Source organism: Poecile atricapillus, chromosome 19 (genome assembly GCF_030490865.1).
Source record: "Poecile atricapillus isolate bPoeAtr1 chromosome 19, bPoeAtr1.hap1, whole genome shotgun sequence".
NCBI lineage: Eukaryota > Metazoa > Chordata > Aves > Passeriformes > Paridae > Poecile > Poecile atricapillus.
In genome coordinates this window covers 8,967,442-8,990,591 of record NC_081267.1, presented here as the reverse complement: position 1 = coordinate 8,990,591, position 23,150 = coordinate 8,967,442, and the positions used below count along the sequence as shown (strand labels likewise).

Below are 23,150 nucleotides of genomic sequence, written 5' to 3'. Positions count from 1 at the left end.
TCCCCTTCCCTCTGGCACGGAGGCAAATCCCATCCTCTCCTTGTCCTTCCTCCCCCAGACAAGGAGCTGAGGATGGAAACCAGGGAGGACAAATCCCCACAGCAGAACCTCATGGAAGAGCCTGATTTGAGCAGTACCGGGGCACAGGAATCCAATAAGAAGGAAAATCCCTGGAGATCCCGCAGGAGGAGGGGCTCCAGACCCATCCCAGGGTGCTCTGAGGAGGAAAGACCCACCCTGTGCCGGGAAGGTGGCCGGAGATCCAGTCGGGGCTCTGAGCAGGTGGTCCATGAGCAGGTTCAGGATGGGGAGAAGCCCTACAAGTGCTTGGAGTGTGGGAAGAGCTTCAGCCAGAGCAACCGCCTGATCTGCCACCAGATGATCCACACTGGGGAATGGGCCTACGAGTGTGGGCAATGTGGGAAGGGCTTCAGCTGCAACTCTCAACTTGTCATTCACCAGCGCATCCACACTGGGGAGAGGCCCTACGAGTGTGGTGAGTGTGGGAAGAGGTTTCACAGCAGCTCCACTCTTCTCAGGCACCAGCGGATTCACACGGATGAGAGGCCCTTCCGCTGTCCCGACTGTGGGGAGGGCTTCAAGCACAACTTTACCCTCGTCAGGCACCGGCGCATTCACACTGGGGAGAGGCCCTACGAGTGTGGGGAATGTGGGAAGAGCTTCAGCTGCAGCTCCAGCCTCATTACCCACAAACGTGTCCACACTGGGGAAAGGCCCTACGAGTGTCCCAAGTGCAGGAAGAGCTTCTCAGACAGGTCTAACTTGACCAGACACCAACGGAGGCACCACTAAGGGAAGCCCTGCGAGTGCCCCAAGTACAGGAAGAGCTTTGTGCCCTGCTCCAGCTTCATCCCCCCTTGGAGGACCTAGGTTAGGAAGAGACCTGGTGATCCATGTTCCCTGTGATCCATGCTGGGAAGACACCTGTACCTTTTCCTGCCCATGGCAATGTCATGATGTGAGATCAAAGAATGTGAGAGTCTGATCATGGCCCTGTCATTATATTCAATCCCATCTCAGGTCATTGCCAGGGGCAGGAAAAGGACTCCCTCTCTATCACCAGAGAAGGGTGTCCTTTCTTTGCAGGAGGAAATACGTGGCCAGGAAGAAACAGTCAGTGGTGTTTTAGTTTTCCCTGTGAATAGATTGTCTTATCCCTTCTGTTATCTAAATTGTTTCTGTTCCTGTTTGTTCCTTATCCCATTGCTGTTCTCAATAAATTGTTCTTATCCCAGCATGGGATCTTTGCCTTTTGTGCTTTCCATGGGAAGTGGGAGGGAAGAGAGCGGCAACACGGTTTTAGCGGGAGCAGGAAATTGGGGAATGCCATTCCTGAAGCCCAGCCCATGGAAACCGAGCATCCCAGCTGGTGCCAGGCCTGCTTGCCATGGGCAGCAGCCTTGGGAGCGGGTCCCTGGCTGGGGGCTGCGGGAACCTCTTCCCTCTGGTGCCCAGGGACAGGAGTGGAGGCAGCGGCTGGAGCTGAGGCGGGCAGGTTTAGGTTGGATGTGAGGAAAAGGTTTTTCCCGCGAGGCTGCTGGGGCACTGAACAGGCTCCCCAGGGAAGGCTCCCAGCTCCAGGGCTGGCTGAGCTCCAGCAGCGTTTGGCCAGCGCTGCCAGGCCCAGGCTGGGATTGTTGGGGTGTCCTGTGCAGGGCCAGCAGTTGGACTGGAGGATCCCCATGGGTCCCTCCCAACTCAGCCAATTCTGTGGCTCTGTGATCCCATGAGCCTGGGGATGGGACTGCAAATGGTTGCCATGGCAACGGGCTCTGGCTCCAGGCCTGAGCTGGTGTCCATGGCAACCACCCCTGGCATGGGGTCTCCATGGAGCTGCCAAGGGACTGTCCATAGCAACAGGGTGCTGGTGATGGTTGCCATGGAAACAGACCATAGCTACAGGGGGATGTGGTGGTTGCCTACCAAGGATCAGATTTGTTACAGGCCCTCACAGGGGCTCCATGGGGACATTCCAAGAATCTCCAGGCTGTTCAAGAGCCGGAATGTCACAGGCAGAGACAGGGGCTTCACAGAGACCTCCCAGGGGTTTCTGGGGATGCTGAAGAGCCGTGTGGTCAGACGCAGTCCCAGCAATTCCATGGTGACATCCCAGGGAACCTTGGGCTGCAAAGGCACCGCTCTGTCACAGGCACTCCCAGGGGCTCCACAGTGACATCCCAAGAGTCCCCAGGCTGCCAAAGAGCCGGGATGTCACAGACACTCCCAGGGCTTCCTGTCATGGTGTTGGGGGTTAGGTGTCTGTTGAGGGTTAGGTGGGAATTTTTACCCATTATGTGCTGGGACAACCTAACTACCGGTACTTAGGGGTGCTCACAAAAGACAAAGAGTGGCCGAGCCCAGGGTGAGGGAGGAAGGGGGCAGAAAAAAAAGGGTGAGGACAGTTTTTAGCTGGCTTTTTTTCCTCGGCTTCGGGGAAAGACTTTCCTGTGCTGGGTCGCGGAGCTGCTTCTTCTCCTTCTCCCCTCTTTGTTAGTAGCCTTGCACCCCCTGTCCTGCCAGGCATCGCCGTAGAGCTGCTAATACACCTCATCCACCAGCCCAGGATCTCAGCTCATCCCTGCTAATACACCTCATCTACCAGCCCAGGATCTCAGCTCGTCCCTGCTGTCCCAGCCGACTGTTTTCCTCGGAGCCCTGCAGGAGCACCGGAACTAACTGCCCGAGGAGTTTGTGAAAACAAAGCCTCTCCTCCATCCCGTCTCAGCCGAGAAAGCTGTCACGGGGTCCCTGGTTCTATTTTCTTGTTATTGCTGTAGTTATTGTTTGTTTGTTTGCCTGGTTATACTAGTAAAGAACTGTTTTTCCTATCCCCAGATCTCTGCCTGAAAGCCCCCTTGATTTCAAATTTATAATAATTCGGAAGGAGGGGGTCTACATTCTTTCATCCCAAGGGAGGTTCCTGCTCTCCCTAGCAGATACCTGTCTTCTAGAACCAGGACAGTGTCCTTTTTTTTGTTCTGGCTTGTCCATGGAATTTTTACCCATTAGTTGCTAGGACAACCTAACTGTGGGTACTTGGTGGGTTCTCAACAAAAACAAAGAGTGGCCGGGCCCAGGGAGGGAAGGGGGGCAGGAAAAAGGAGGGTGGGGACAGTTTGGCAGCCTTTCTTCAGCTTTGGGGAGAGCCAGTTTTGGGCACAGAGCTGCTGCATTAGAGATAAGGGAATTTCGCCATCATCCAGACGGAGCTGCTGCTGCTTCTCATTCTTCCCTCTTTGTTGGTGGCCTCGCACCCCCTGTCCTGCCGGGACGTGTGGCAGTGCCAGCCACCGCTGCAGAGCTGCTGATACACCTCAGCCATCAGCCCAGGATCTCAGCTCATCCCTGCTGTTCCAGCTGAGTGTTCCTCAGAGCCCTGCAGGAGCACCAGGACTGACTGCCCGAGGGGTTTGTGAAACAAAGCCTCTCCCCCATCCTGTCTCAGCCGAGAAAGCTGTCACGGGGTCCTTGGTTCTGTGTTCTTGTTATTGTTGTAGTTATGGTTGTTTGTTTGCCTGGTTATACTAGTAAAGAACTGTTATTCCTACCCCCAGATCTCTGCCTGAAAGCCCCTTGATTTCAAAATTATAATAATTTGGAGGGAGGGGGTCTACATTCTTTCATCCCAAGGGAGGCCCCTGCCCTCCCTAGCAGACACCTGTCTTCTAGAACCAAGACACTGGTTTTAGTCAGAAGCATCAGTGACCAAAAGTTGTGTTTCCTTTGGTTTGGTCACATCTTTGTTCCTTCTCAGTGTTCAGGCTGGGCTGTGGGGTGTCCTCATTTGCTGCATTTTCTGAGTTCCTCTTGGATCCCTTGAGCAATAGGTTGTGCCCTCTGAGGATCCTTTGTGCTCCTTGGTGACCCAGGAGAACCTTCCAGGCAGTTTTTGGGTGAGCTGCTGCTGTGATGTCACAGGAACGTTGCTGTGTCCTTGTGGTGTTCCCGTTGCTGTGGGGCACAGAGGCCTCAGTGTCAGAGAGGCTCTGGGCACCTGCTCATTGCCTGAGGATCCTCCTGCCTGAGGCATTCTCAGCAGCCAGCTCAGCCCCTGACGGGTGTCCTTCTGTCCTTGCAGGGGGACAGACAGTCTGCAGATGTGTGTAGCAGAGCCAAAATGATCCAGCAAGTGGTTGCTGCAGTTTGCACTCTGCACTCTGTGGCTTCTTATGGGTATTTTTTAACCCACTGGGCTCCTAAGTCGAGGATTTCCCCAGGTGCACCATATGTGCCTTTGGGATTGCTGTGGGCTTATTGTTCTTCCTTTGGAATGGAGTTGATTTTAATGAAAATTGCCATTAAGATGCCATTTATTTGGGAGAGCTCCTGCCAACAGCTTCTTAAAAAAAGGGGTTGTCTGTAGCCAGCAGGGTGTGCACAGCATTTGGAATGGAGCCTGGGGGGGATCTGTTCCCCAAGAGGAGAGTCTGTGGCAGTGAACCCTGGCACTCCCTCTGTTTGCTCATCCAGCCAAAAACTGGACACAGCCTTGTATTTTGTGCTGTTCTCTTGCTTGCTGTGTGATCCAAAAGGACTGTGGCTCCAGGAGGGAAGTTGTGAAAGCAAAATGCTCTCTCTTGGCATTGACTTGTTTTGTGGGACTTTCCAGCACAGGCAGCTTTTTCTCCTAACAGCATCTGGTTCAGGTGAAGGTCCCCTCACACAGGGATACTGAGAAGCTCCTTCTTCAGTGAGCAGGAAAGGAACCTTTGGTGTTCAGAGATCCCAGCTGCTCCCTTTCAACACCAATATGAGCCCAGTAAGCTCCAGTATGATCCTTGTCACATGGCAGCACTCCCAGGATGGTCCCAGTTTCCTCTGACTAGATCAACCCAGTCAGTCCCAGTACAATGCCATTTGCTCCCAGCATGCTCCCAGTTGCTCCCAGTCACCCCCAGGATGGGGGATGATGTGCATGGTGTGTTCCCAGTCACCCTCAGATACTCCCAGTATGAGTCCAGTCACTCCCAGTATGATCCAAAATTGGATTGCTGGGAGGCCTCATGGAATCCTGGAGACCATTGTGACACTCAAGAGCCCCATGGAACCGTAGTGACACCAGGTTGGCTGGGAGTGTTGATGTGCTGCAGGGTAGGAGGGCTCTGCACAGGGACCTGGACAGGCTGGATCCAGGGCCCAAACCCAACAAGGTGAGGTTTAACAAGTCCAAGTTCCAGGTCCTGCACTTTGGCCCCAACAACCCCTGCAGTGCTCCAGGCTGGGGACAGAGTGGCTGGACAGCAGCCAGGCAGAAAGGGACCTGGGGCACTGATGGACAGCAGGCTGGGCATGAGCCAGCAGTGTGCCCAGGTGGCCAAGAAGGCCAATGGCTCCTGGCCTGGATCAGGAACAGTGTGGCCAGCAGGAGCAGGGCAGGGATTCCTCCCCTCTACTCTGCACTGGTTGGGCAGCACCTCGAGTGCTGTGTCCAGTTCTGGGCCCCCAATTTAGGAAGGACATGGAGGGGCTGGAGCGTGTCCAGAGAAGGGCAACAAGGCTGGTGAGGGGTGTGGAGCACAAGTCCTGTAAGTGATAGTAAAAGGTCTTAAAATCTTAGAAAATTCGGGGACTTAGAAAGAAAGTTAGGTTTGGAAAGGCCTTGGAAAAGTAGGCCCTGGGAAATGTTAGGCCTTGTGCTTACTAAAGATCAGGTCAAACTGCACCTGTGTAATCAGTAGATGATCATGATACAATTGTTCGATATGATTGGATATAATTATTGTTTAAAGAACATGAGGAACAATGTTAGGGGGCTGGGGGGGATCACAAGAAATCCATGCTTGGGTAAAAACAATGCATATATTAGAACAATGTAAGTTTAATAATTAATATGTAAGTTATATAACGATAGAGTATAAAAACATGTTCAACTCAAAACCTAGAGGGGTCAGATTTGGGTTTGTGTATCCCTGACACCCAGAGCTCTTCATAAAGCACCTGCCTATAATCATTCGTGATTATGTGTTTTCCTGACCGTTAACGATTTCATCAGATTTTACTGAAATTTTGTGAGATATTTGTGGAATTTTGTGGCATTTTTGTGGAATTTTGTAGAAATTTGTGGAGATTTTGTGGGATGTTTCTGGAATTTGGTAGGGTTTTTGGAAGATTTTAGGAATTTGTTGAGGTGTTTCTGGAATTTTGTGGGATGTTTCTGGAATCTCGTGGGATTTTTGTGGAATTATGTGGGATGTTTCTTGAATTTTGTGGGATTTTGTGGAAATTTTTTTGGACATTTCTAGAATTTTGTGGGATTTTTATGGAATTTTGTGGCATTTTGAGAAAATTTAAATAATTTTGTGGGATTTTTCTAGAATTTTGTAGGATTTTTTTGGAATGTTGTGGAATTTTTCTGGGATTTTTTGGGATTTTGAGCAGACTTGAGTATTTTTGAAAGATTTTTCTTATATTGTGTGGACATTTGTGGAGATTTTTTGGACTGTTTCCGGAATTTGATATGGTTTTGAGAAGAGTTAGGGAATTTGGCGGGATTTTTTCTTGAATTTTGTGGTTTTTTGTGGAATTTTGTGGGATATTGTGGAGACCTGAAAAATTTTGAGATTTTTCCTAGATTGTGTGCAAATTGGAGGAGATTTTGTGGAATGTTTCTGGAGCTTCGTAGGGTTTTGAAAAGATTTAGGGAATTTTGCAGGATGTTTGTGGAACTTTGTGGGATTTTTGTGGAATTTTGTGAGATGTTTCTGAAATTTTGTAGGACTTTGAGGAGACATGAAGAATTTTAAGGGATTTTTCCAAGATTGTGTGGAAATTTGTAAAGATTTTGTGGGAAGTTTCTGGAATTTTGTGGGCTGTTTCTGGAATTTTGTGGGATTTTTGTGAAATTTTAAGAGATTTTTCTAGAATTCTGTGCAATATTTTTGGAATGTTGTGGAATTTTCTGGAATTTGGTGGGGTTTTGAGGAGACTTGAAGAATTTTGAGGAGCTTTACTTAGATTGTGTGGAAATTTGTAAAGATTTTGTGGGATTTTTCTGGAATTTGGTGGGGTTTTGAGAATATTTAGAGGATTTGTTGGGATGTTTGTGGAATTTTGTGGATATTTGTGGAATTTTCTGGGATACTGAGAAGACTTGAAGAACTTTGAGGGATTTTTCCTAGATTACATGGAAATTTGTAAAGATTTTGTGAGATGTTTCTGGAGTTTGGCGCGGTTTTGAGAAGATTTAGGGAATTTTGTGGGATGTTTGTGGAACTTTGTGGGATTTTTCTGGAATTTTGAGGGATTTTTGTGGAATTTTTTGGGATGGTTCCTGAATTTTTAGGGACTTTGAGGAGACATGAAGAATTTTGAGGTATTTTTCTTAGATTATATGGTAATTTGTAAAGATTTTGTGGGCTGTTTCTGGAATTTGGTAGGGTTTTGAGAAGATTTAGGGAATTGTGTGGGATGTTTGTAGAATTATGTGGGATATGGATGAAACTTGAAGAATTTTGAGGGATTTTTTTTTTTTAGTTTGTGTTGAAATTTGTATAGATTTTTTGGGATGTTTCTGGAATTTGGTGGGGTTTTGAGAAGATTTCTGCAATTTCGTGGGATGTTTCTGAAATTTTGTGGGCTGTTTCTAGAATTTTGTGCATTTTTTGTGAAGTTTTGCGGGATTTTTGTGGAATTTTGTGCAATTTTTTTTGAGTGTTGTGGAATTTTCTGGAATTTGGTGAGATTTTAACAAGACTTGAAGAATTTTGAGGAGTCTTACTTAGATTGTGTGGAAATTTGTAAAGATTTTGTGGGCAGTTTCTGGAATTTCATAGGCTTTTGAGAAGATTTAGGGAACTTTGCGATATTTTTTCTTGAATTTTGTGGATTTTTGTGGAATTTTCTGGGATATTGAGGAGACTTGAAGAATTTTGAGGGATTTTTCTTAGGTTCTGTGGTAATTTGTAAAGATTTTGTGGGATGTTTCTGGAATTTGGTAGGGATTGAGAAGATTTAGGGAATTTGGTGGGGTGTTTGTGGAATTTTGTGGGATATGGATGGAACTTTGAGGGAATTTTCTGGAATTTTGTGCAATTTTTTTGGAATGTTGTGGAATTTTCTGGAATTTGATGAGATTTTGAGGAGACTTGAAGAATTTTGAGGAGTTTTACTTAGATTGTGTGAAAATTTGTAAAGATTTTGTGGGAAGTTTCTGGAATTTCGTAGGGTTTTGAGAAGATTTAGAGTTTGTTGGGATGTTTGTAGAATTTTGTGGTATTTTTGTGGAATTTTTTGGGATGTTTGTGGAAATTTGTGGGATGCTTCCGGAATTTTGAGGGATTTTGACGAGACTTGAAGAATTTTGAAAGATTTTTCTTAGATTGTGTGCAAATTGGAAAAGATTTTATGGGATGTTTGTGGAATTTTGTGGGCTGTTTCTGGAATTTTGTGGGATTTTTGTGGAATTTTGAGGGATTTTTCTGGAATTTTGTGCAATTTTTTTGGAATGTTGTGGATTTTTCTGGAATTTTGGGGGATTTTGAGAAGACTTGGAGAATTTTGAGGAGTTTTTCCTAGATTGAGTGGAAATTTGTAAAGACTTTGTGAGATGTTTCTGTAGTTTGGCGCGGTTTTGAGAAGATTTAGGGAATTTTGTGGGATGTTTGTGGAACTTTGTGGGATTTTTCTGGAATTTTGAGGGATTTTTCTGGAATTTTTCTGGAATTTTGTGGCATGTTTCCGGAATTTTGAAGGACTTTGAAGAAACATGAAGAATTTTGAGGTATTTTTCTTAGATTCTGTGGTAATTTGTAAAGATTTTGTGGGATGTTTCTGGAATTTGGTAGGGTTTTGAGAAGATTTAAAGGATTTGGTGGGATGTTTGTGGAATTTTGTGGGATTTTTGTGAAATTTTGAGGGATTTTTCTGGAATTTTGTGCAATTTTTTTGGAATCTTGTGGAATATTCTGGAATTTGGTGAGATTTTTAGAAGACTTGAAGAATTTTGAGTAGTTTTTCCTAGATTGTGTGGAAATTTGTAAAGATTTTGTAGGCTGTTTCTGGAATTTATTAGGGTTTTGAGATGATTTAGAGGATTTGTTGGGATGTTTGTGGAATTTTGTGGATTTTTCTGGAATTTTGTGGGATGTTTTTTGGAATACTGAGGGATTTTGACGAGACTTGAAGAATTTTGAGGTATTTTTCTGAGATCGTGTGCAAATTGGAGGAGATTTTGTGGGATGTTTCTGGAATTTGGTGGGGTTTTGAGAAGATTTAGAGGATTGTGTGGGATGTTTGTGGAATTTTGTGGGATTTTTGTGGAATTTGGTGAGATTTTGAGAACATTTGCGGCAATTTTTATGAATATTTTGATGAAAAAAAAGGGAAAATAAAAGGGGGAAAACTGCTGAAATTTCTGTAAACAAAGGTGAAAAGCAAAACCATCCCAAGGGACCTGAACTTTGCACTAAATCCGTATGGTTTGGCCCAATATCAGCCAAATGCAGTTAAAATCATCCCAAGGTGTCCAAATGCAACCAAAAGGGCATAAAAATGCCCAAACTGGTGTAAAACCCACTCCAAATGGCCTAAAATCACCCTTGAATCTCCCAAATGGTGCAAGATCCACCCTGAAAGTCGCTGGTTTTGCCTCAAATCACCCAAAGGGCCCCAACATCACCAACCTGGCCTGAAACGCCCAAAAGGGACCTGAAATCACCCGAAAAGGGCTCGGTTCGACCGGCACCGGGACTGGGAGCGAGACCGAGATCGAGACTGAGACCGAGACTGAGACCGAGAGCGGGCCTGAGACTGGGACTGAATCCGGCACCGGCACCGAGACCGGCACCGCTCCGGGACCGGGACTGAGACCGGGACTGGGACTGAGACCGGGACCGGCACCGCTCCGGGATTGAGATCGACACCGAGACCGGAATCGGCTCCGGGAGTGCCCCGGGACTGCTCCGAGACTGAGACCGAGGCCAGCACAGGGACTGGGATCAACACCAGGAGCGCTCCGAGACCGAGACTGAGACCAGAACCGGGATCAGCACCGGGATCACTCCTGGAGCAGCACCGGGATCAGCACCAGGATCACTCCAGGACCAGCACTGACACTGGGACAGGAACTGCTCCGAGGCCAAGACTGAGACCAGGACTGAAACCAGCCCTGGCACCGGCACTGAGACTGGCACCGCTCCGGGACCGAGACTGAGACCGGGACTGAGAGTGAGATGGAGACAAAGACTGGGAATGGGAGCGCTCTGGGACCGACACTGGGACCACCACAGCTTCGGGACAGAGATCGACACCGGGACTGGAATCAGCTCTGGGATCGCTCCGGGACCACCGCGTTCACTCCGGGCAGTTTTGGCCGTGCCCCCGGGCGAGACTGGGAAAGGCTGGGAGGGACTGGGAAAGAACTGGGAGGGAACTGGGAGGGAACTGGGAGGGAGCCCTGGGCGGGGCGGGACTGCCTTGGTTCACATCGTTCTGGTGCAGCCATCCCGGTCCATGTGGCCCCGGTCCATGTGATCCCAATCTCTGGTACTGATCCATACGGTCCTGGTCTGTGCAATCCCAGTCTGTGCAATCCCAGTCTGTGCAATCCCAGCCCATGGATCCCAGTCTGTGTGGACCTGCATGGCACACACTCCAAGAGTCTGGAATTCCAGTTGCCAGCAAGGAAAAGATGTTCCTGCCCTTGAAGGCAAAGCTCTTGAGAAGGGGCCGAGAGCCAAGTGCAGCAAGATCTTACAGTGACATTTCCCTGCCAGCCCCCAGAACTTCACCCATGCCTGTTGTAGCTCCTGGATTGGGAATTAAATCAGGGGAGGGTCTCTGGTGGGAGCTGCCCTGGGTGCAGGGAGACGCTGATGTCAGTGTTCAGGAACACACATAATCACAGATTGATTATATGCAGGTGCTTGATTGAAGCGCGTGGGAACTAGGGGTATCAGCAACCCAAATCTAGCTCCATCGTCTTTGTCCAAAGTGCACATATTTCTACAATTTCAGCTGTAGCAGTAATCACTATAACAACCTTATCAATATTGCTTCATTAATATTGCTTGATTAGCTTTATCAATATTGCTTCATGAGAGTTAGCTCATCCTTGTACGAACATGTACAAATCCTATCTCTGGGTGGGTATTCTGGAATTCCCAAGTACCAATTCCTGTTACCGTGAACATTTCAGCTTGCTAGACCATCCCCAATACCAGACATTCTTGCGGCCTACTTCTTCATGGTTTTAAGAAACATTTTCAGAAACATTTAACCCCATAATAACAAGGCTTTCACTGCTATGGTGTCACAGACAGTGGAACACTGGGGCTGTCACAGCTGTGGTGTCACAGAGAGGGGAGCACGGGGGGTGTCACTGCTGTGGTGTCACAGAGAGGGGAACACTGGGGCTGTCACTGCTGTGGTGTGTGATAGATTGACATTTAAGTAAAAAAGATAAACAGCTAAAGAAGTTAAGATTGCTGGAGGCTGATGGGAGTTTTTTCTCCTGGCCTATAACTGGTCATTTCTGAGAACTGACAGTAGTTTTGACCATTGAAAAGTGATATCAACCTGTGAACACCACCCTTTAAATCTTAAGCCCAGGAATTTCTCTTTCTCTTTGGTTTCTGGCTTTTGAAGAGGTAACAGGGCTCTGGTTCATCCTCCTCCTCCCCAGGTCGGACAAGGCCACAGGGGGAGTGGGGCTGACTGGAGTTCTGCAGTTCCTGGTGGGGGATGGAGACTGTGAAGTGACAGGAGCCCCTTCCCAGAGGGAAGTACTCCCATCTGTCCTACTGGTCTGGCCTTAATGTAAATCTTTGACTTCATCAAAGGGTCATTGATAAACAAAACCTTGGTTTTGCCTGCTGACATTGCTGGCCAGGCGGTGTCCCAGGAGATGCTCTTGATGGTTGCCTCTTTTCCTGGGCATGGCACTGGAGGAGGTTCAGGTCCAGGTGATGCCAGTGAAGGAAATGTGCCCTCATCCCAGGGATGCTCAACACAGACTCCACCAGCCCCTCAGTGCCCCACCGCTGGTCACAGCAGCCCCTGCCTGGCTCCTGCCTGCCCACACCATGGTCAGCCCTGCCTGCTCCTGGACATGGAGCTCAGCCAGGGCTGGTGCTGTGTGGGCTTTGCTGGTGGTACCAGCCAGACACTGGGGTGAGAGCTCCATCTCTTTATTGGAACAGAAGAGCTGTGCTGGGCCCTGCCCTGGCAGGAGGGACCCACCTTCAGTCCAGGCCACAGAGCAGGGCGGGTCCCTTCAGGGACACAGGGCCTTGCTTTGGGTGGTGGCAGCATCTGCACAGCAGCAAGCTGGTAATGCAGCTGTGACAGGGACATCACGTATGGGCATGGAGATGTGAAATGTGTGGTACAGGTGTCCCTGAGGGAGGTGTTTGGCTGGACTTGTGAAGCTGCAGAGGGGAACCTGTTGAGAGAGGAGATGGCTGAGGCCCCAGCTGCAGCTGGCACACAGGGACCCTCTGGCACACTGGGAGATTCTCACTGTGCTCAAAGTTTCCCTCTGAAGACTAAGAGGTGAATGTGGATGGGCTTAGCAACTGGGCTGCAGGCCAAACAATTGAGTTAGCAAAAGAAGAAATTAAGAAAATATAAGTTTATCCATAGCAATGAAGAAAGCAAGGCCATTAGCATGGAAACCAATAAAAAGGGACATAAGGGGTATTTGCAGTTATGTAATACGTGCCTTAGAGGCAGCATACGTGCCTTAATAATCTCTTGTAAACTCTTGCCAATTTATTGTTGATGTTAATTGCTTTGTACCAATGAAATACATTAAGCCATTGCTTTGCTTAATGAATATAATGAGCTGTTTTGATGTAACTAATGACTTAAGATCATGCTTTGTTAAGTGAATAAATGTTGACAATACTTTGTAATGAAGAAGAAGCCATTGCAGTCTCTGCACAAGTGTGTGTTGTGTGTCTCAAGTGACAGGTGAGAAATGCAAAAATGCCTTTGAAAAATCCCCAACTACTATGGAAATTGAGAAGAAACATTTGTCGAGTACTTTCTAAAAAAAAAAAAAAAATTCTAAATATTTCTAAAAACTTGTTACTTCTAAAAATGAAAATCAAAGATAACATGGTGCTCCATGCCTGGCTGCTGCTGGCAGAGGAAGAACCTCATAATGCAGCTTTGGTGGGGGCAACAGACACTGACTGGGAGATGCAGGAAGACAGGTGTAGTTCTCCCTGATTGAATCCTTTGGCCTGTCTTGTGAAGCTGCAGAGCCACTCCTCTGGAGAGAAGAGGTCCCCAGCTGCCGCTGGCACACAGGGACCCTCCTGCACAGCAGGGCCCAGAGCTGCCAAGGCTCCCCAGCACGGCTGGAGCTGCTGGCACAGCTTGGCCCAGCTGGACAGCTGCCCCTCAAGGCCCTGGAGAGCAGGGAATGGCTCTGGGCAGGGTCCCTGCTGTCTGCCTTTCAAGGGCAATCTTATCACCACTCTTTCTCCTGCCCACCTTGCTTTGCCTCTGCCTGGAGCTCCTGGGACTGCTCCTGGCCATGATTAATAATCACTGCTTATTCTGTCAGCAAAGGGACATTGAGAAGTTGTCTCCAGCATGCACCATGATCTTCACAATGTGATTGACCAGGACTGCACGTCAATCCATATCTCAATGCCAGTCTGGACAGGAGCACAGATCAGAAGTGTTTTCATGGTGTGCTGGGCTCCCCATCCTGTTTAGGGAATGGGGCACTGCAAGGAGGTCCTCAGTGGCAGAGAAGCCACTGCCTGAGATGTAACCCCGGGTGCCTCCTGTGGCTCAGGGAGCGGCTGTGGCTGTAAATGTGTGTTTGTCTGCAGCACAGAGCCAGGGCTTAGCGAGGCCCTTGTTGTGCCTTGGGCACTGCTCGGCAGCCCCATCGGACCCGGGCCCTCAGCCCTTCCCTGTCGGGGACTGACCTGGCCCGGCCCAGCCATGGGGCAGGGCCCGACAAGGGCGCGGTGGGTCCAGAGGCCCGGCCTGGCCCCGGTCCCCAAGGGATGGGCTCTGTCTGCCTGCACAGCCCACAGGCGAGGCCCGAGGCTCTGCAGGAAGCTTCCTGCCAGCTTTGCACAACCTCCACCGAGAGTGTCCCTTTGCTGTGCTGAGAAGACTAACAAACCCCTCTAGTTTAACCCCACTGCACACCTCATGAGGGATCTCTGCAAATCTTAGGAGAGACCATATTCATTTGTGTCTCATGAGGAATCCCTGGAAACCTTGGCAGAGACCCCAAAATATCCCTTGTTCATCACAGGAAATCTGTGCACACCTTGTGAGAGACCCCAAAATAACCTCATGTGCCTCACAAAAGAATCCGGCCCCTGGCCCACTTTAGGAAGGACTCAGCTCCTCTCCAGGCCTTGATGGCAACCACTAAATGGTCATGTAAATCAAGAGGAACTCAAGCCCCCTGCCAGTCTTACAGGGTTCTCCAGTCACCTGTTGCCATAGAAGTGATCCCAATTCCCCTAAGAATATCAAGAGGAAACCTCAGCCACATGCACCACTTACAAAAGACCCAAACCCGTGCCTGTCTTACTGGAAAACACAACACCCTGTCCGTGTGCCTCACAATGGACCCCAATCATCTGGCAGCCTTACAGGGGTCCCCCATCACCTGCATGCCATAGAAAAGCCAGGTGTGCCATTAACTCTAGCCAGCAGCTTGTTCCATGACAGAAACCTCTCCAATGCCTTTCTGGGAATTGGGAACACGTGTTGTGGTGCCAACTGCATCTGTGGGAGCCATGGGCAGTGTGAGTCTGTGCTGTGCTCCACTGCTGAGCTGGCAGCACGGTGGATATGGCCAGGATATTCCGTTTCCCACAGGTCTGGGGCCTGCAGGTAACTTGCTGACCCCTTGGCACAGGCTGTGCTGCCCAACAAAGCTCAGAAGCCTGAGAGGAGAGCCTGAGGGCAGCAGGAAGAAGCCCCTGCTCTAGAACTGAGGGAGTTCTTCCAGAAGCCAAGATGGTGAATTGAAGAGGTTTCCAGGGTGCTCAATGTTTTTGTCTGAAGACTAAGCAGTGAGCTTGTCGGAAATCCCAGAAAAAATCTGGAAAAATATTTTATGTAATTTTTCTTTGATTAGGTCCAAATCTCCAGTGGGAAAAGAGCCTCCCCAGTATGCTGGGTGTCTTGGGGTGTCTTAGTTCTTCCTAGAGTAAACATTACCAATTAAACAAAATTTAATATTTTATTGAAGAAATGGAAAAAATGTTTCAGAATTCTTAAACTACTTTCAAAAACAATCACTAAACATAGTCTCTAAAAAAAGAGAAGAAACATTTGGGGACTTCTTTCTACCAAAAAAAAAACAACAAAAAACATATTTCTAATAATTTCTAATTTCTAAAAATGAAAAAATAAGAAAACTTGGTGCCCCATGCCTGGCTGCTGCCTGCCCAGCCAAGGCTGTGGCCAGCCAAGCAGCTGTGCCAGTGCTGGTGGTACCAGCCAGACCCCAGAGCAGAAGCCCAAAGGTTTTGTTCAAGCCATTCCCTGCCAGGAGGGGCCCACATTTGGGCCTGACCAGGCACCAGGGCCAGCACCTTCAGGGACAGAGGGTCCTGTTCTGGGTGGTGGAGGCACAGCAATAAACTGATAATACAGCTGTGGTGGGGACAACGGACACTGGCTTGGAGATGGAGGAAGACAGGTGTAGTTCTCCCTGATTGAAGCCTTTTGCCAGTCTTCTGAAGCTGCAGAGGTGCTCCTGTTGAGAGAGGAGGTGGCTGAGGCCCCCAGCTGCCGCTGGCACACAGGGACCCCTCTGCAGAGCAGGGCCCAGAGCAGCCAAGGCTCCCCAGCACAGCTGGAGCTGCTGGCACAGCTTGGCCCAGCTGGACAGCTGCCCCTCAAGGCCCTGGAGAGCAGGGGATGGCTCTGGGCAGGGTCCCTGACCAGAGCGGGCCCCAGAGCACCTCTGCCTGTCAAGGCCAATCGTGTCCCCCACACTTTCTCCTGCCCACCTTGCTTTGCCTCTGCCCGCTGCTCCTGGGGCTGCTCTTGGCCAGGCAGCCTCAGTGGCAGCTGAAGCCATAAAATAGATAGCCTTCGAGAAATAATGGGTTAAAACATAGAATATGAAGGGAACATCTGGAAGCAATAAACACAACGACAGGAGGGGAAGATAAGGATGAAAAATCACCGACAAAGCGTAATTCAAGCCGAAGCTAAAGCATGCCTAATGTCAATATGACAAGTTGGCCCTAGGAGCTTAGGAACTCGGCCAACTACACCGGGAAAGGACCAAATTTGGAAAGAAGTTCAAAAGTTTAAGGAGGAAGACTCCTCGGAGACCCTCGCCCACGATGAAGGCCGACCGGAACGACCCCCGAAAAGATCCTCAAAATAGAAGTTTCCGCCCACGCCCCGCCTACGGCACGCCCCATATGAATATGCATGGATATGATGTAATTCCAAACCTAAAACTGTATAAAAGGCACGCTTTTGCTGTAAGACTTTGGAAAACTCCCTTTAGAGATTTCCCCAACGTGCACGTTGCTAATAAAATACCTCCTGTCTATCTGACTTAAACTGCGTCTCTTAGACAGTTATTTATCGCCTTTTGGGGCAAAATTCGGCATCAGTTCTGGCGACCCAGGTGGGACAAAACAGGAGACTCAGACTTTGAGGGGTTCCCTCCGAAGAGCCGGTCCGGGGCCGGGACCCTCTGGGGCCCCTGACGGATTTTTGTCAGAAGAGACTCCCCTCCCGGACCAGCGCTCTTCGGCAGAGGAAGGATTCCCTGCATCTCCTGCTCCAATTAAGAGGTATTTTTAATTGTTTATTGGTTTTGGTTTAAAGCGCTTTATTGGGACACGGGGGTCAGACGTGACCACCGAAGGGTAAACCAGGGGACGCCCTGGTAAAAATCCCTAATTGGTACCATTTGTGTTCGATATCTCGGACATCATAGGTTTTGGTACTATTGGTGTTTGTCCCTAATTGGTACCATTTGTGTTCGATATCTCGGACATCATAGGTTTTGGTACCATTGGTGTTTGTATGTGTTTTGTGTGTTCGTTTTATGTGTTTGTTGCAAAGTTTTATAGGAGACATCTTGTCACTCTTTATGTAATAGATTGAAACGCGCATTGTGCTGTCTACGTGCCTTGAATTCGGGAAGCCGGTACCTCACAGTTTGTGGGCGACTCTTTTGTGACCAAACCTGGTAAAACAATTTTATTTTATAAGTGTGTGTTGTATGTGAGGGTGAGTGAGACGCAGCGTAGCTGCGAAGCGAGAGGGAGTCCTGCTCCGCATTTCCTGTTCTTCGCGAGAAGCCAGGTCGGAAACGGACGAAGCGATTGAGACTGTGTGCATGAAGTGTTAAAATATATCAGCATATCGTGGTTGCGAGAAAGGGACTGTTTCGGTTAACAGAAAACGCAGATACAGGGGATAGTCATGGGAGGTCAACAGAGTAAGGACGTAAATATGAAAACCCCTTTAGGGTGCATCCTAAAGCATTGGAAGGACTTGGGAGGGATTCCGGGAGGAAACATAAGTAAAAAGACACTTCTCAAATATTGTACGCAGTGGTGGCCATTGTATAAGTTAGATGATAATGAGAAATGGCCGCCCGAGGGAACAATTAAATATAATACCATTTTACAACTAATGCTTTTCCTCCGCCGGCTCAATAAGTGGGATGAGGTGATGTATGCAGACATGTTTTTCACCTTAAGGAATAAACCTGAGTGGCAAAAAGAGTGCGGAATTAATGTAGCCCCTCAGGATCCTCTAGTACTAGCCCTGGAAAAAGATAAGAAAGGTTCAAAGCCCAAAGAACGCTGCTGCAATGCATGTAGCATTGGGCAACAATGCCTTAAGTTAACGAGAAGGGACAGTGGAAAGGAGAGCGAAATAAGCCTGTGGGAATACCATCCATTTGCCCCAGGACGAGAAGGGCCCCTCCCCAGGCCAAAAGAGGAACAAGGGGATCCTACCCCATTAAAGGAACTAGAACGATGGTGGAAATCTAAGTTTGGGCACAGCCCCCAGAGGCTAGACAACAGTTGGAAGGAGGGCAGCCCATTAAAATCAGGGATTGACGGGAGGAAAAACAGCCCTCAGGGACTAGATAGTCCACAGGGGCCAGGGAGCTACATGGATGCTGACAGCCCACCCAGACTGGAAGTTGAGGGGGAGGAAGGCAGTGGGTCAGAAGCAGAGAGCCGAAGGGAGACACGTAGCATACCCGAGCTCAGTCCATATGGAGATAGCAACACCTCCAGAAATGGAGGCGTCTGTAGAATGGAAACCAGTACACCAAGGACTGGGGATAAAAGCAATTCACCGGGAGGTGACGTCCCTAAATTGAGATACAGCGAGAAGAATGATAATGAGACATGCGAAAGGGAGGCAGAGAGTAACTCACAGAAACTGAACATAGTAATTCAGATAGAGGATAAGAGAAGTGGAGGGGGAGCAGAGGATGAGAGGAACCGCAGCCCGGGACAGGATAAGAGCTGGCAGATACAAAAGAGGCAACAGACGCAGGATGAGAATCGGATGGATTGTGTGATAGAGATAGGAGAGGAAAATGAAGAACAGGAGGGGGGAAAGAAGAAAGAGAAGAGAAAGAATAGAGAAGGCATTGAGGCACAGGAAGAAGATCCCGGGGAGGGGACCAGTCACTCGTATTACACCAGATCTGTGGCACGGGGGGAAGCAAAGCAAGGGGAGAAAGGGAATCGCACGATAGCTCCTCTCCGACAAGTTATGCCAATGGTAGGGGAAAAGACTAGAGTAAAGGTGCCATTCTCGACGAGTGATTTGAACAATTGGAGGGATGAGGCAAGGAACTTCAGGAGGAATCCAGAGGGAGTAGCAAAGAGGTTTGAACTAATGGCAAAGAACTTAGATATTGATTGGGAGGATATAGAAGTGATGTTGTCAGAGTTGACAGATACGGAAAGAGAACTCGTATTGGAAACGGGGAGGCGACATGCCCAACTATTATCGGGGAGACTAGAAGATAATTTTCCCAGCAGTAAACCAGAGTGGGACCCGGGCAACGCGGAACACTATCAACGGCTAGTGCAGTATAGAAAATTGATAGCGATGGGCTTGCGTAATGCGATCCCTAAGGCTGTCAATTGGTCGATGCTGTATGATGTCAGGCAGGGAAAGGATGAGACCCCGTCAGAATTTCTGGATAGGCTTAGGGCAGCAATGAGACAATACACACCCCTGGACCCAGCAACAGAGGAAGGGAAACAGCATTTGTTAGGGTTAATGATGGGACAGAGTAACCCAGACATCAGGAAGAAATTACAAAAGCTCGAGCACCCGGCAAATAAAAACCTAGAGACACTGCTGAATGAGGCGTGGAAAGTATACAATAATAGAGAAGTTGAGGAGAAGAAAAAGGAGGACAGGAGGATAGCTCGAGTAGTGGCTGTAGCAGTGGCAGCTCAGAAGACAGGCTACTCGGAACCTGGAACCAGGGGAAGAGGTAGAGACAACCCAGCAGGAAGGGGAAGGAGGCTCCAGCCCCATTCAAACGGGGTAGGGCCGAATCAATGTGCGTACTGCCTGCAGACGGGACACTGGAAGCGAGAATGCCCCCAGCTAAGGGAAAGGCTAATGGCCACCACTACTACCACGCCTCAGGATAGTGAATGAAGGGGACCGGTGGGCCGTACCCTAGCAGACCCACTGGTTAAGATAGAGCTAGGGGAGGGTAAAAAGGAATTAGACTTTTTGATTGATACGGGAGCAACCTTTTCGGTTTTAAATCAAGAATTTGTACCTAAAAGTGATGAATTTGTACAAGTTGTGGGAGCAACAGGCCAACCAGAAAAGGCTTACTTTTTGAAACCCATTAAATACAAAATTGGGAAGCAAATGGGAATTCATCAGTTCCTGTATTTACCAAATTCACCAAAACCCCTACTAGGGAGAGACTTATTGGAGAACTTGGGGGCTGTAATAAAGTTTAACAAAGATCAATTGGAGTTTCAAGTAAATGAAGAACAACTGATTACAGCTTTAAGCCTAACGATCAGTTGTGTAGAGCCTAAACCTGAAAGCCACAATTTCGAGCAAATCCTGAGCAAGGCGTACCCATTGGTGTGGGCTACTGATATACCTGGAAAATCAAAACAAGCAGCACCGATTGTCGTTGAACTTAAAGCTGGGACAAAACCGGTGAAAAAGAAACAATACCCTCTGAGGATAGAAGATAGGAAAGGGATTGAGCCCACAATCAGAAGGTTTATGGAACTGGGGTTATTGGTAGAATGCGAATCAGATTTTAATACACCAATCCTGCCAGTCAAGAAACCTAATGGAACCTATAGGTTAGTCCAGGATTTGAGAGCAGTAAATGAAATAACTAAGGCATTGCATCCGGTAGTTGCTAACCCATACACGTTTTTGACCAGACTGAAGGAGAATTTGGCCTGGTTCACCGTATTAGATTTAAAAGACGCGTTCTTTTGCCTCCCCTTAGCTCTCGAGAGTCAAAGGATTTTTGCCTTCGAGTGGGAATCTGTAGATAGTGGAAGAAAGACCCAACTCACCTGGACAGTGTTGCCCCAAGGGTGGTGCAATTCCCCTACGGTTTTTGGGAATCAGTTAGCCAAGGAACTAGAACAGTGGGAAAGGCCGCTGGGAGATGGCACCCTTCTGCAGTACGTAGACGACCTCCTAATAGCAACAGCGACAGAGGAAGAATGCATTGAATGGACTATTTCCTTGCTGAATTTCCTGGGTTTAAGTGGATATCGAGTCTCTCAACAGAAAGCACAGCTGGTACAGAAACAAGTGGTGTACCTGGGATACGAAGTCTCCAGAGGACAGCGATCCCTGGGAGCAGCTAGGAAAGAGGCCATCTGCCAGATGCCCAAACCAGAGACGGTGAGAGATCTGCGCGCCTTTTTGGGGATGACAGGTTGGTGTCGGCTATGGATCTACCCGTACGGGATACTCGCTAAACCACTGTATGATTTGTTGAAGGAGGCTAAGAACATCCTAGTTTGGACTCCCGAGGCAGAAGAAGCCTTCAAGAAGCTGAAGATGGAACTAATGAGAGCACCAGCCTTAGGTCTCCCAGATGTATCAAAACCATTCTGGCTGTTCTCCCACGAACGACAAGAGATGGCCTTAGGAGTCCTAGCACAGCAGCTGGGACTACACAAGAGAGCTGTGGCCTACTTCTCTAAGCGATTGGATGAAGTCAGCAAAGGATGGCCAGGCTGTCTGAGGGCAGTGGCCGCAGTGATAATTAACATAGAAGAGGCCAGGAAGCTCACGCTGGGCCAAAAGGTGACTGTACTAGTATCCCACACCGTGTCAGCTGTGCTGGAACAGAAAGGCAACCATTGGTTGTCGCCTTCCAGATTCCTAAAATACCAGGCCGTTCTGGCTGAATCAGATGACGTAACCATTCAGGTAACTAACATTGTGAACCCAGCTTCATTTCTAGAAGGAAGAACCCCGGCAGAACCCATCGAACACAACTGCCTGGAAACAATTGAAGCTGTCTATTCCAGTCGCCCGGACCTCAAAGAAGAGCCGTTCGAAGATGCGGACAACTGGTTCTCGGATGGCAGCAGCTTCGTGAAGCAAGGAGTAAGAATGGCTGGTTATGCGGTCACTACTACAGAAAGGGTAATTGAGTCGAACCCCTTACCCACAGGAACTTCAGCCCAGAAGGCAGAACTGATAGCTCTGACTCGAGCTCTGGAATTGGCAGAGAACATGCAAATCAATATATGGACAGACTCTAAATATGCCTTTTCTGTTGTACATGGTCATGGGGCCATCTGGAAAGAAAGAGGACTGTTGACTACACAAGGAAAAACAGTCAAACATGCAGAGGAGGTTCTGCGATTGCTAGAGGCGGTCCAACTCCCAGCTCAAGTGGCCATAATGCATTGTAAGGGACATCTGAAAGGCAATACTATTCCAGAAATAGGAAATAGAAAGGCAGATACAGAGGCCAAATTGGCTGCCACAAAGTCTAGGGAAGTGGGAATAACGGCCCTAATACCAGGAGACCTGGATATCAGTATCAAGCCAGATTACCAGGAATCAGACCATAAATGGATTCAAAGAAATAAGGGCAAAATATTAGAAAATGGTTGGGGTCAATTGGAAACAGGACAGTTAGTAGTACCAGGAAATGTGATGTGGCAGTTTGTAAAAGCAGAACATGAGAAGGCCCATTGGGGTTTGGATCCGCTTTACCAATATTTGCAAACCAGGATAGCAGGACCGAAATTATTTACTGCTATAAAGCACGTAACATCCCAGTGCGAACGGTGCCTGAGAAATAACCCGAATACGGGAACCAAGATACACCAAGGAGCCATAAGTCGAGGTAAATTCCCAGGTGAAGTATGGCAAATTGATTTTTCTGAGCTCCCAAGAAAAGGGGGGCTCCGATATTTGTTGGTATTAACTGATACATTTTCTGGGTGGCCTGAAGCATTCCCTTGCAGGACAAACAAGGAAAGAGAAGTGACCAAAATACTGTTAAGTGAAATCATTCCGCGGTTTGGGGTACCGAAGAGTATTTCCTCGGATAGGGGTACACACTTCTGTGCGAAAGTGGTGAGAGCAATAAGCAAAGCATTACAAATCAAATGGCAATTACATACACCTTATCATCCACAGGCCAGTGGACAAGTAGAAAAAATGAATCATCTTATTAAGCAGCAAATTGCCAAAATATGCCAAGAGACTAATTTGCAATGGTATCAAGCCTTGCCTATTGCTCTGCTGAGGCTGAGAGTCAAACCAAGGTCAAAAGAGAAGCTAAGCCCATTTGAAATCCTGTATGGTAGACCTTATGCTATGCAAGTTGTAAACGGGGATGCCATAGGCCAAATCGGTAACCAGTACATTTATGATTATGTAATTACAGTGGGGAAACAATTGGATAAGAATGCTACCGTGGTAATAGAGCACCAACCTAAACAACCTGATTGTAAATTGCATCCGTTTAACCCCGGTGATTGGGTGTATGTTAAGAATCTTTTAGGAAAACCCCTACAAGAGAAGTGGGAAGGACCTTTCCAAGTGCTGCTGACTACCTTCACCGCGGTCCGGATCAAGGAGCGACCTACGTGGATTCATTACTCGCGGGTCAAGAAAGCTCCAGAGAGTAAACAAGAGGAACGGACATCATGACCTTGACTTCACCT

The 23,150-nt window shown here is 48.2% G+C and overlaps 1 pseudogene; it reads left to right on the top strand.

Annotated features, from left to right (window-relative positions):
* The window catches only part of LOC131586345 (uncharacterized), a 982,094-nt pseudogene that overhangs the window by 871,235 nt on the left and 87,709 nt on the right, over window positions 1-23,150 (top strand).